The following is a 12221-nucleotide window of genomic DNA, read 5'->3' as shown; positions in this document are numbered from 1 at the left end:
TGGCTTATTGGCGATGTATTTGTTTACATGGAGAATTAGGCTGCAATATCACTCTCAGTGTTGATTGAACTGAGAGTGTGATATGGTACCGGCCCCACAGCCATGCATCTAATGAAGTGTTAATGACAGAGGTGGAGGTTCTTAACTGGCAGATAATGAATGACCTGTGGGGAGGTTAAGGGGGTTCACAGTCAACTCATCCAAAACGAGGTCGGCTTAAGCACTGTCGGACGCAAGTAAAATCAGATGCTTTGCGGTCATCTCGCCCAAACTGCGAGAAATGACATCTCTTATACAATAAGTGACACCCTTCATACTATGTATTAACTTATATATAATAATAATAATAATAATAATAATAATAATAATAATAATAATAATAATGTAAGAGGGTTCGAAAGAAATACAGACCAGGCGGGGGTGAAATGCAAGCAAGCCACCTTACAAGAACATGGCAAGTTTATTTAAACAAAACAAAAGGAAGGATCAATGCGCAGCTAACTCATAACAAGACTAAACCTGTCTCACCACAAACTCCGTTCCCCCCTCACTCACTCTGACGTCACCAGTCAAAGTTCACTTTTCATTCTGCCTCGCAGGTTCCCCACACTCAAGCAAATAACACTAACAAGGTCAATTTAGACTAACCACGTAAATTAGTTTCAGTGGCACTTTCTATTCACATCAAATAAACTGTCCACTAACCAAACTAAATAATGACAAATAAATCTCACAATAATTTTGTATAACATAAAGCCATACACGTTGATGCGCGTCCTCCTACCTCGATTGCGGTTTGCTTAGATAGTATTTTAAATATAGGAGCTGTATCCGTCACGTATAACAGGTGAATTGTTGGCTATTGCACACGACTACTACTGCTGATAACAACAATAACAGTAATAATAATATATGTTGTGTTTTATATAAAATAAAGCCATTGACTTTTGAATGTCAAAATACTGTAAAACACGTCTGAGGCAAATTTGGGACAGTTCAGGCTTTTCAACTCACACCCCAGTTTCAGTGAGTGCCATCTTCAGTGAACTGTACAGGGTGTTCATAATTCACTGAGTAGAGACTGTGAGTCCTGAGGGGCTGTAGGCATCTTCAGTGAACTGTACAGGGTGTTCATAATTCACTGAGTAGAGACTGTGAGTCCTGAGGGACTGTAGGCATCTTCAGTGAACTGTACAGGGTGTTCATAATTCACTGAGTAGAGACTGTGAGTCCTGAGGGACTGTAGGCATCTTCAGTGAACTGTACAGGGTGTTCATAATTCACTGAGTAGAGACTGTGAGTCCTGAGGGACTGTAGGCATCTTCAGTGAACTGTACAGGGTGTTCATAATTCACTGAGTAGAGACTGTGAGTCCTGAGGGACTGTAGGCATCTTCAGTGAACTGTACAGGGTGTTCATAATTCACTGAGTAGAGACTGTGAGTCCTGAGGGACTGTAGGCATCTTCAGTGAACTGTACAGGGTGTTCATAATTCACTGAGTAGAGACTGTGAGTCCTGAGGGACTGTAGGCATCTTCAGTGAACTGTACAGGGTGTTCATAATTCACTGAGTAGAGACTGTGAGTCCTGAGGGACTGTAGGCATCTTCAGTGAACTGTACAGGGTGTTCATAATTCACTGAGTAGAGACTGAGAGTCCTGAGGGACTGTAGGCATCTTCAGTGAACTGTACAGGGTGCTCATAATTCACTCAGTAGACTGTGAGTCCTGAGGGACTGTAGGCATCTTCAGTGAACTGTACAGGGTTTTCATAATTCACTGAGTAGAGACTGTGAGTCCTGAGGGACTGTAGGCATCGTCAGTGAACTGTACAGGGTGTTCATAATTCACTGAGTAGAGACTGTGAGTCCTGAGGGACTGTAGGTATCTTCAGTGAACTGTACAGGGTGGAACACACAGTGTTCACAATGCAGTTTGCAAGTGCACTCGGTTTGTTTATATGGTCTGTGAACCGGATGTTTACAATATCCTGCAGGATATCTTGAAAGATGGCAGCTGTTGAAGTATTGCTCCAGTTTTTAACAGCATGTTTTAGATTTTTACATATTGGTGTGGAGGGAAGCAGGGGGACGTGGGGAGCTCTCTGCTAATTTAATGAATACATGTGTTGGATGCCTGCAGTAGGAGACAGTGCAGTATTCAGGTACATAAAACAAAGTAATTTGAGAAAAGACCGAATATATTTTACTATTTTTGTGAGTTCTGTCCGGTTTGGCTTGGATTTTGGTGTCTGACCAAATGTTTATCAGAGCTTTAGTTTCTCACACTGTTCATGTAATTTATGGTTACCAGATTCACAGTTTTTTTTCTCTTCAGTTCACTGACGCTGTACCGACTCTGAAGCCACTAAAATAACAGTATATAATAAAAACATAATAGTTTACAAATTAAACATTGGGGCCCTATTTAGCAACATTCGCAAACCTCTAAGGCAATCACAAAACACTTCTGCAGACAGGTAGCTCACCAGAATCAGGCGCATCTATGCAACAGACTTTGCCCACCTATGCAATTTAGCAACCGTGATTTAGTGCCCACCCGGCCAGTCAGCGTTAGTGCTGGACATGGGCTGAACTTTAGGGGTGTGTCCTCATTTACATACAAATGTAGCGATTTAGCAAACTATCAGCAGTGCAAGCATTTGCGTTTCAATTGACATGTGAAAACCAGGTCTAAACTGTGCGCACAATACATGGGTCGAGTATAAATAGAGATGAAACTACCAATGAAGCAGGTAAAGAAAAGAGAGAGAGAAAAAAGAATAAAAGAAACACTGGATTCCTACGCGGTCAGAAGAGAAGGAGACATCCCCAAATATTTAGAAGTCATATTAGACTATAGATACAGTTTTAGTAAAGCGGGCAGGAGAATTCATCCATTTCCGTCTCTCACGGGCTGCATCAAAATACAAAGCAGGGTTTTCTTGGGGGGTATGGGTTTCCTGGTGTCCTGGGAGCCATCGATTGCACTCATGTGCAGCTACACGGACCAACACAGAATAGACACCTCTACATAAATCATAAGGGGACCTATTCTGACCTGAGTAGTGTGTGATGCCAACAACTACATCACAAATGTGTATGCAAATCATCCTGGCTCCACTCATGAGTCGTTTATCCTCGCTAATTCACAGGTGGCAGCTGCGTTTCAGTGGGATGACAGTCTGAGAGGCTGGTTGATAGGGGACAACGGGTATCCACTGAAGTGGTGGCTACTGACACTGCTGCTCAACCTCACAACCCCTGCCGGACAGAGGTATAACCGCACCTTTAAATGTGCTCATACTGTAATTGACAGAACATCTGGAATCCTCAGAATGCGATTCCAATGTCTGGATGTCTCTGGGGGAACACTAAAGCACACTCCTCAGAAGGGTAGTAATATCATCCGGGCTGTTGTGTTTTACATAACATATCTCTCCTTAATGGATGTTGAACTTACAGAGGAAAGATTACAGGGCTTAAGGGAAGCAGATGCTGAACTTGAAGCCCCTGTGGTGGAGGCTGCAGATGCTGAACTTGAAGTCCCAGTGGGGGAGGCTGCAGATGCTGAACTTGAAGCCCCAGTGGTGGAGGCTGCAGATGCTGAACTTGAAGCCTCAGTGGTGGAGGCTGCAGATGCTGAACTTGAAGCCCCAGTGGTGGAGGCTGCAGATGCTGAACTTGAAGCCCCAGTGGGGGAGGCTGCAGATGCTGAACTTGAAGCCCCAGTGGTGGAGGCTGCAGATGCTGAACTTGAAGCCTCAGTGGTGGAGGCTGCAGATGCTGAACTTGAAGCCCCAGTGGTGGAGGCTGCAGATGCTGAACTTGAAGCTCCAGTGGTGGAGGCTGCAGATGCTGAGCTTGAAGCCTCAGTGGTGGAGGCTGCAGATGCTGAACTTGAAGCCCCAGTGGTGGAGGCTGCAGATGCTGAACTTGAAGCCCCAGTGGTGGAGGCTGCAGATGCTGCAAGTGCCAGGCAGGTCAGACAAAGCCTTATAGACAGGGGTTTACATAACTACGCATGCAGACCAAAAAAATAAAATTAGTTATTGTTGTATTGTTGTGTCAGTATATTGTTTAACAGGAAAGCATTGATAATAAAGCGACGTTGCTCCCGGTTCGAAGGTGAGCGATACATGCCTAACTTAAGCAAACCTCCGGATGTTTCTAAATGTTTCAACTCCCCCTTCCGTCGCTTGCTCAGCAAGTGAAACAGAAAAATATTTATGTAACTTAATTGTGCTTATAGATTCCTTTTTTATTTCTTCAGTATTCACTCTCCCAGTCCAGGCTGTAGCCTTGCTTAAGGGGCTTGGTCATCCTTCTCACTTGGGCTGCTGGACATTTTACATTTTTTTGCCCTTTGTTTTCTTCTTTCTTTTTTTTGGTTATAGCACTGACACTGTGTGTGTGTCAGTGTGTGTATGTGTGTGTGTGTGTGTGTGTGTGTGTATCTGTCTGCATGGACAGAGGATGGAAAAGAATAGGAACCCTTGCCATAGCACTGTCAATAGGGTGTAGAGCCACACTGGGACTGACTCACCTGCCATAGCACTGTCAATAGCAGGGAGCTGCAGAGTCTATCCCAGGACACCACAGCCCTCACACCAGCACAGTGATGGGGCAGGGAGCTGCAGAGTCTATCCCAGGACACCACAGCCCTCACACCAGCACAGTGATGAGGCAGGGAGCTGCAGAGTCTGTCCCAGGACACCACAGCCTTCACACCAGCACAGTGATGAGGCAGGGAGCTGCAGAGTCTGTCCCAGGACACCACAGCCCTCACACCAGCACAGTGATGAGGCAGGGAGCTGCAGTGTCTATCCCAGGACACCACAGCCTTCACACCAGCACAGTGATGGGGAAGGGAGCTGCAGAGTCTATCCCAGGACACCACAGCCCTCACACCAGCACAGTGATGAGGCAGGGAGCTGCAGAGTCTATCCCAGGACACCACAGCCTTCACACCAGCACAGTGATGGGGAAGGGAGCTGCAGAGTCTATCCCAGGACACCACAGCCCTCATACCAGCACAGTGACGGGGCAGGGAGCTGCAGAGTCTATCCCAGGACACCACAGCCTTCACACCAGCACAGTGATGGGGCAGGAAGCTGCAGAGTCTATCCCAGGACACCACAGCCTTCACACCAGCACGGTGATGGGGAAGGGAGTTGCAGAGTCTATCCCAGGACACCACAGCCCTCACACCAGCACAGTGATGAGGCAGGGAGCTGCAGAGTCTGTCCCAGGACACCACAGCCCTCACACCAGCACAGTGATGGGGAAGGAAGCTGCAGAGTCTGTCCCAGGACACCACAGCCTTCACACCAGCACAGTGATGAGGCAGGGAGCTGCAGAGTCTGTCCCAGGACACCACAGCCCTCACACCAGCACAGTGATGAGGCAGGGAGCTGCAGAGTCTATCCCAGGACACCACAGCCCTCACACCAGCACAGTGATGGGGCAGGGAGCTGCAGTGTCTATCCCAGGACACCATGTAGGGGGTTATTTTACATGGTTATAAATCTATCTTACTATCACAGTCTCCGCCCACCTAATTAATAAGTATTGCTATCACAGTCAGTCACTGCCCACCTAACTAATATGTATTTATTTTGGGTGGAGAAAGCACTGATAAGATAAATGCCAGTGGATTCTTGTAAGAAAACCAGTTTGATGAGCCGTCTATCTGTCTATCTTGTTATCTTTCTAACAATAAATAACACATTTTGAGTAAATCTAACAGAAAGAAGGGAGCCGCCCCTCAAGAAGATTCCCCAGAAGCAGCAGCTTTACCCTTTTCTACTAAAATCTCCACATTGTTCACCAATTAGCTAATTTAGCAAAGCATCCAGCCAAGTGCAACCCTCCCTCTCCTTTAACTTTAAAACAACAGGGTTTAGAGGAAAAGACTGAAAAGCAGTGAGATTTACTTTTTAAAGTAACACCTTCCCATCATGTTAACAACACTGAACACTGTTACTTGTCAGAACTGCCAGTCTCTGCCTGTATTGAGAGAGGTCTGGGGTATCATCAGGAATGCTGTATGAACACAAAGAGGCGTCTTTTCAGAAACTCCTGCCTTTGTCTCTCTGCGATTGGGAAGCAGGGATTATATTATGATGGGTATTTCATTCTGTCAGAAACTCCTGCCTTTCACTTAGTGTGGTTGTGAACCTGCAGGTATTGAGACTGAACCTTTAATAAATAAATAAACCAGGAGATACCAGTCTCAGTACAGTTGTTATTTCAGATAGTCTTGTACTTTCACACCATGACGAAGGCACTTTTGTATCAAAACGCTGGTGATAGGTTTTTATTAATTAGATCCACATTTTTGGCGCACAATTGAGTGTGCGGTTCAGTCGTTTTCTATACTGACTTAAGGCTTCATCCTTGTGAACTTGCACCTCGTTTACTTCGTTTCTCCCTTTTGTTGAAGCTGTATCATGTTGCAAATTAATTTGACACCAGCAACTAATTTAGCAAAGCATCCAGCCCCGTCCAACCCTCCCTCTCATTTAACTTTAAACCAGCAGGGTTCTGAGGAAAAGACTGAAAAGATCTAACTTACTTTTTTTAAGTAACACCTTCCCATCACATTAATAACACTGAACCTTATCGGCTTTGTAATAAATAAATAAACCTGGAGATACCAATCTCAGATATTCTTGTATTGTTCGAATGAAGCTGTAACATGTTGCTGGCGTCCTGCCCAGCTGCAGGCAGTGGGTTGGGCAGGCATGCCTGAACGCTTCAGCACTGAAGCTCAAACCGGTTCATGTTCTTTAAACACACAGAAACAAACACACACCTCACCCGAAGTGACAAAAACAAACTTATGGGTCATTGTAACAGGGGAGATCTGGACTGACTATTTGGCACATCCGTATTACTGCAAGTGGAGGGCAGCAGCCTCGTAAGATCCGCCTGTCGGTCATGGCTATGACACGGAGAGGTGGGGAAGAGGGTGTGTGTGCTTTCCCTCTCTCTGAGTGGCTGAAGGGCGGGCCTTGGGAGACTGCTCGGCCCATAAGATCTGGCTTGGTTGTGCTCTCGGGTGGCCGAGTTTGGGAACACACAGTGACACTGATAAAAGACGTCAGTTTTATAACAAAATGAGGCAAACCTGGCTGGGGAAAACAGCCGGCCTTAAAATAATTTAAAGAGGAAAGAAATAACAGAAATCATCACGTACCCGAGGGGACGTGCTTAGTTGTACGGGGAACTCCGGCCATCCCAGTGTATAGGATAACTGAGCGTAGGACGGATGCACGTTCTGAGCGGCTTAGCGACAGTGGGGGCGCTGCGTAAGCAGCACTTTTGTTTGTAGTTTTATTACTGTGTTTTATTTTCCCTTTTTCTTTCGCTTTTGGTTTTCATTATTATTTACGAGCACTTGTTGTGCCTGTACCTGTATTGGTAAACACCATGGTTCTGGTTACTGTTGTCAGTATCCAGTCCACGGACAACAGCGCCATCTACCGTACAAAATAAATCAGTGCGCCTGAGCAGCGTTACAAATAAAGTACTGACTCCTTGTGTCAGTGAATTGCCCACCACCCTTCCACAGTCATGTTAAAGGAACATAAAATAACATTAAAATGACAGAATGCAGCCTTTGTCAATGCAGGGTTTAGATGCTGTGGTTTCAACATAATCATTCATTTTCAGACACATTTGGTGTTACCTCCCACCATACAGAACCTCAGAATCCTTTAACAATACATACTTTAGATCTGCTTCATGATCCCACCATACAGAACCTCAGAATCCTTTAACGATACATACTTCAGATCTGCTTCATGATCCCACCATACAGAACCTCAGAATCCTTTAATGATACATACTTCAGATCTGCTTCATGATCCCACCATACAGAACCTCAGAATCCTTTAACGATACATACTTCAGATCTGCTTCATGATCCCACCATACAGAACCTCAGAATCCTTTAACGATACATACTTCAGATCTGCTTCATGATCCCACCATACAGAACCTCAGAATCCTTTAATGATACATACTTCAGATCTGCTTCATGATCCCACCATACAGAACCTCAGAATCCTTTAACGATACTGTCACAAAGACGGCCAGAGTGGGTGGCGTCAGACCAGAAAAGGAATACACAGACAGAGACGGTGGTTGTGATGAGGAGCTGAGTGCAATGGCTGCACTCAGCGTTTATTTAACAAATAAAAGGGTTTAACAGTACAAAAAACAGGACACGGCACTTGACGCCAAAATAAACAGACATACAAAACGGACTAACACTAAACAAACGGTGCACGGACAGACAAACAAACACGGTGAGAACAAACACTTATATTTATGATCTTTACTTCTTTTAACTCTCCTCTCTCTCTCACCCGTTCTCCTCTTCCGAACACCCCACCACCAGTGAGTGAAAATGTGTCTCTATATATACTGTTGTGCTGGGATTCAATTACTAATTAATTACTCACTTGAATCCCAGCACGTGAATTCATTACGTGAAACCCCGTGTTCACATATTATATTTTAAATGCACGTGCGTGATGTGCAATCCCGTGCCTAAATACAAATATACACTATTTAAATACACGTGAAACACAGACCCGTTTATATCCCGTGTACCAATGACTATACACCAACATTTACACACGCAACATACACACAAAACACACAAATGCACACAGGGGCGGGGCGCATTGCCACATATACCCCCCCTTGTGCGCAGCACACATGGCCTCAACGGCCACCTCCCCCCTTAAAAACCCAGCAGTCCAGGACAAAGTCTCGGGCTGGGAAGGGAGGCTTCAGTGGGCCCATGGCTGGCCATGCTGTCAGCACCCCTGCCGGTAGTGGCACGGCTGACAGCCTGTTGGTCCCGTCCTGCAGCGAAAAAGCTGCGGGGGCAGGTGGTCCCCCGACCTCCCCCTTCTTCGTAGCCGGCAGCTCCCTCCTGTGGGGCTCCGGCCACAAGAACTCCTGCAGCGAAAAAGCTGCAGTGGGAGCAGGTCTCCGGACCTCCCCCACGATCTCCGGCAGCGAAACTGCTGCTGGGGTTGGTGGTCTCCAGACCTCCTCCCCCTTCGTGGCCGGCAGCTCCCCTTTCTGGGGCTCCGGCCACCGTACTCCCTGCGGAGGTACGGGCAGCAGAGGCAGCTCCTGCTCCTCTGCTCCGGGCGGTGGTGGAGGCAGAGGCAGCTCCTGCTCCTCTGCTCCTTGCGGTGGTGGTGGCGGAGGCAGAGGCAGCTCCTGCTCCTCTGCTCCTTGCGGTGGTGGTGGCGGAGGCAGAGGCAGCTCCTGCTCCTCTGCTCCTTGCGGTGGTGGTGGCGGAGGCAGAGGCAGCTCCTGCTCCTCTGCTCCTGGAGGTGGTGGAGGCAGAGGCAGCTCCAGCTCCTCTGCTCCTGGCGGTGCTGGCTCCCTCTGCTGTGGCGGCTGGGCATGTGCACGCCGTGCTGCCTTCAGCAGCATAGCGAGAGGCTGCTGGGGGACACCAGCATCCTGCCCTTCTCCCCCCCAAAAATTTTCAGGGGGTTGAGCCTGTAACCCCTCCCCTTCCGGCTCTTGGGGCTGAACCAGCAGGCATTTCCCCTCTGCTGGTGGCTTGGGTCCCAGAGCTGTGGAAGCCCCGACTTGCCTCCCTTTGGGCTGTGGACGCACCGACTCCTCCCTTTTGGGCTGTGGACGCACCGACTCCTCCCTTTTGGGCTGTGGACGCACCGACTCCTCCCTTTTGGGCTGTGGACGCACCGACTCCTCCCTTTTGGGCTGTGGACGCACCGACTCCCCCCTCTTGGGCTGTGGACGTTCGGGCTCCTCCCACTCAGGCGTAGGACGTTCGGGCTCCTCCCACTCAGGCGTAGGACGTTCGGGCTCCTCCCACTCAGGCGTAGGACGTTCGGGCTCCTCCCACTCAGGCGTAGGACGTTCGGGCTCCTCCCACTCAGGCGTAGGACGTTCGGGCTCCTTCCGCTTGGGCTGTGGACGCTCAGGCTCCTCCCGTTTGGGCTGTGGACGCTCAGGCTCCTCCCATTTGGGCTGTGGACGCTCAGGCTCCTCCCATTTGGGCTGTGGACGCTCAGGCTCCTCCCGCTCGGGCTGTGGACGCTCAGGCTCCTCCCGCTCGGGCTGTGGAGGCAAAACCAGCAGGCATTCACCCTCTGCTGGTGGAGATGGGGACAGCAGGTACTCACCCTCTGCTGGTGGAGATGGGGACAGCAGGTACTCCTCTGCTGGTGGTCCTGCTACCTGGGCTGCTGTTCCATTTATGGTTGCCTCCAGGTAGCTGAGGACAAACTCCACACCTTCCTCCAAGGTGTTTGGGGTGTGTTCCTCCTGATATGCCTCCCATCTCTCACAGTCCATCATCCACAGAGCCCGGACGACCATGGGCAGAGACTGGGCCTCCAGCCCAGCATTCTCCAGGAACCAGCCCCGCAGTTTGATGGCGTCTTCTGTCATTGACTCTTTTTTTTTTTTTTTTCCCCAAAACAATATTTGTAATCCCTTTTTTTTTTTTTTTTTTTTTTTTTTTAATCCAGACCCCTCCTGGTCTGACGCTTGGAGGCGCGGCTATCCCACGATGACACCACGTGTCACAAAGACGGCCAGAGTGGGTGGCGTCAGACCAGAAAAGGAATACACAGACAGAGACGGTGGTTGTGATGAGGAGCTGAGTGCAATGGCTGCACTCAGCGTTTATTTAACAAATAAAAGGGTTTAACAGTACAAAAAACAGGACACGGCACTTGACGCCAAAATAAACAGACATACAAAACGGACTAACACTAAACAAACGGTGCACGGACAGACAAACAAACACGGTGAGAACAAACACTTATATTTATGATCTTTACTTCTTTTAACTCTCCTCTCTCTCTCACCCGTTCTCCTCTTCCGAACACCCCACCACCAGTGAGTGAAAATGTGTCTCTATATATACTGTTGTGCTGGGATTCAATTACTAATTAATTACTCACTTGAATCCCAGCACGTGAATTCATTACGTGAAACCCCGTGTTCACATATTATATTTTAAATGCACGTGCGTGATGTGCAATCCCGTGCCTAAATACAAATATACACTATTTAAATACACGTGAAACACAGACCCGTTTATATCCCGTGTACCAATGACTATACACCAACATTTACACACGCAACATACACACAAAACACACAAATGCACACAGGGGCGGGGCGCATTGCCACAGATACATACTTCAGATCTGCTTCATGATCCCACCATACAGATCCTCAGAATCCTTTAACGATACATACTTCAGATCTGCTTCATGATCCCACCATACAGATCCTCAGAATCCTTTAACGATACATACTTCAGATCTGCTTCATGATCCCACCATACAGATCCTCAGAATCCTTTAACGATACATACTTCAGATCTGCTTCATGATCCCACCATACAGAACCTCAGAATCCTTTAACGATACATACTTCAGATCTGCTTCATGATCCCACCATACAGAACCTCAGAATCCTTTAATGATACATACTTCAGATCTGCTTCATGATCCCACCATACAGAACCTCAGAATCCTTTAAAGATACATACTTCAGATCTGCTTCATGATCCCACCATACAGAACCTCAGAATCCTTTAACGATACATACTTCAGATCTGCTTCATGATCCCACCATACAGATCCTCAGAATCCTTTAACGATACATACTTCAGATCTGCTTCATGATCCCACCATACAGATCCTCAGAATCCTTTAACGATACATACTTCAGATCTGCTTCATGATCCCACCATACAGATCCTCAGAATCCTTTAACGATACATACTTCAGATCTGCTTCATGATCGCACCATACAGAACCTCAGAATCCTTTAAGATACATACTTCAGATCTGCTTCATGATCCCATCATACAGAACCTCAGAATCCTTTAACGATACATACTTCAGATCTGCTTCATGATCCCACCATACAGAACCTCAGAATCCTTTAATGATACATACTTCAGATCTGCTTCATGATCCCACCATACAGAACCTCAGAATCCTTTAATGATACATACTTCAGATCTGCTTCATGATCCCACCATACAGAACCTCAGAATCCTTTAACGATACATACTTCAGATCTGCTTCATGATCCCACCATACAGAACCTCAGAATCCTTTAACTATACATACTTCAGATCTGCTTCATGATCCCACCATACAGAACCTCAGAATCCTTTAATGATACATACTTCAGA

This window comes from Acipenser ruthenus, chromosome 48, assembly GCF_902713425.1.
Source record: "Acipenser ruthenus chromosome 48, fAciRut3.2 maternal haplotype, whole genome shotgun sequence".
Taxonomy (NCBI): Eukaryota; Metazoa; Chordata; class Actinopteri; order Acipenseriformes; family Acipenseridae; genus Acipenser; species Acipenser ruthenus.
This window is presented reverse-complemented; position numbering follows the sequence as displayed.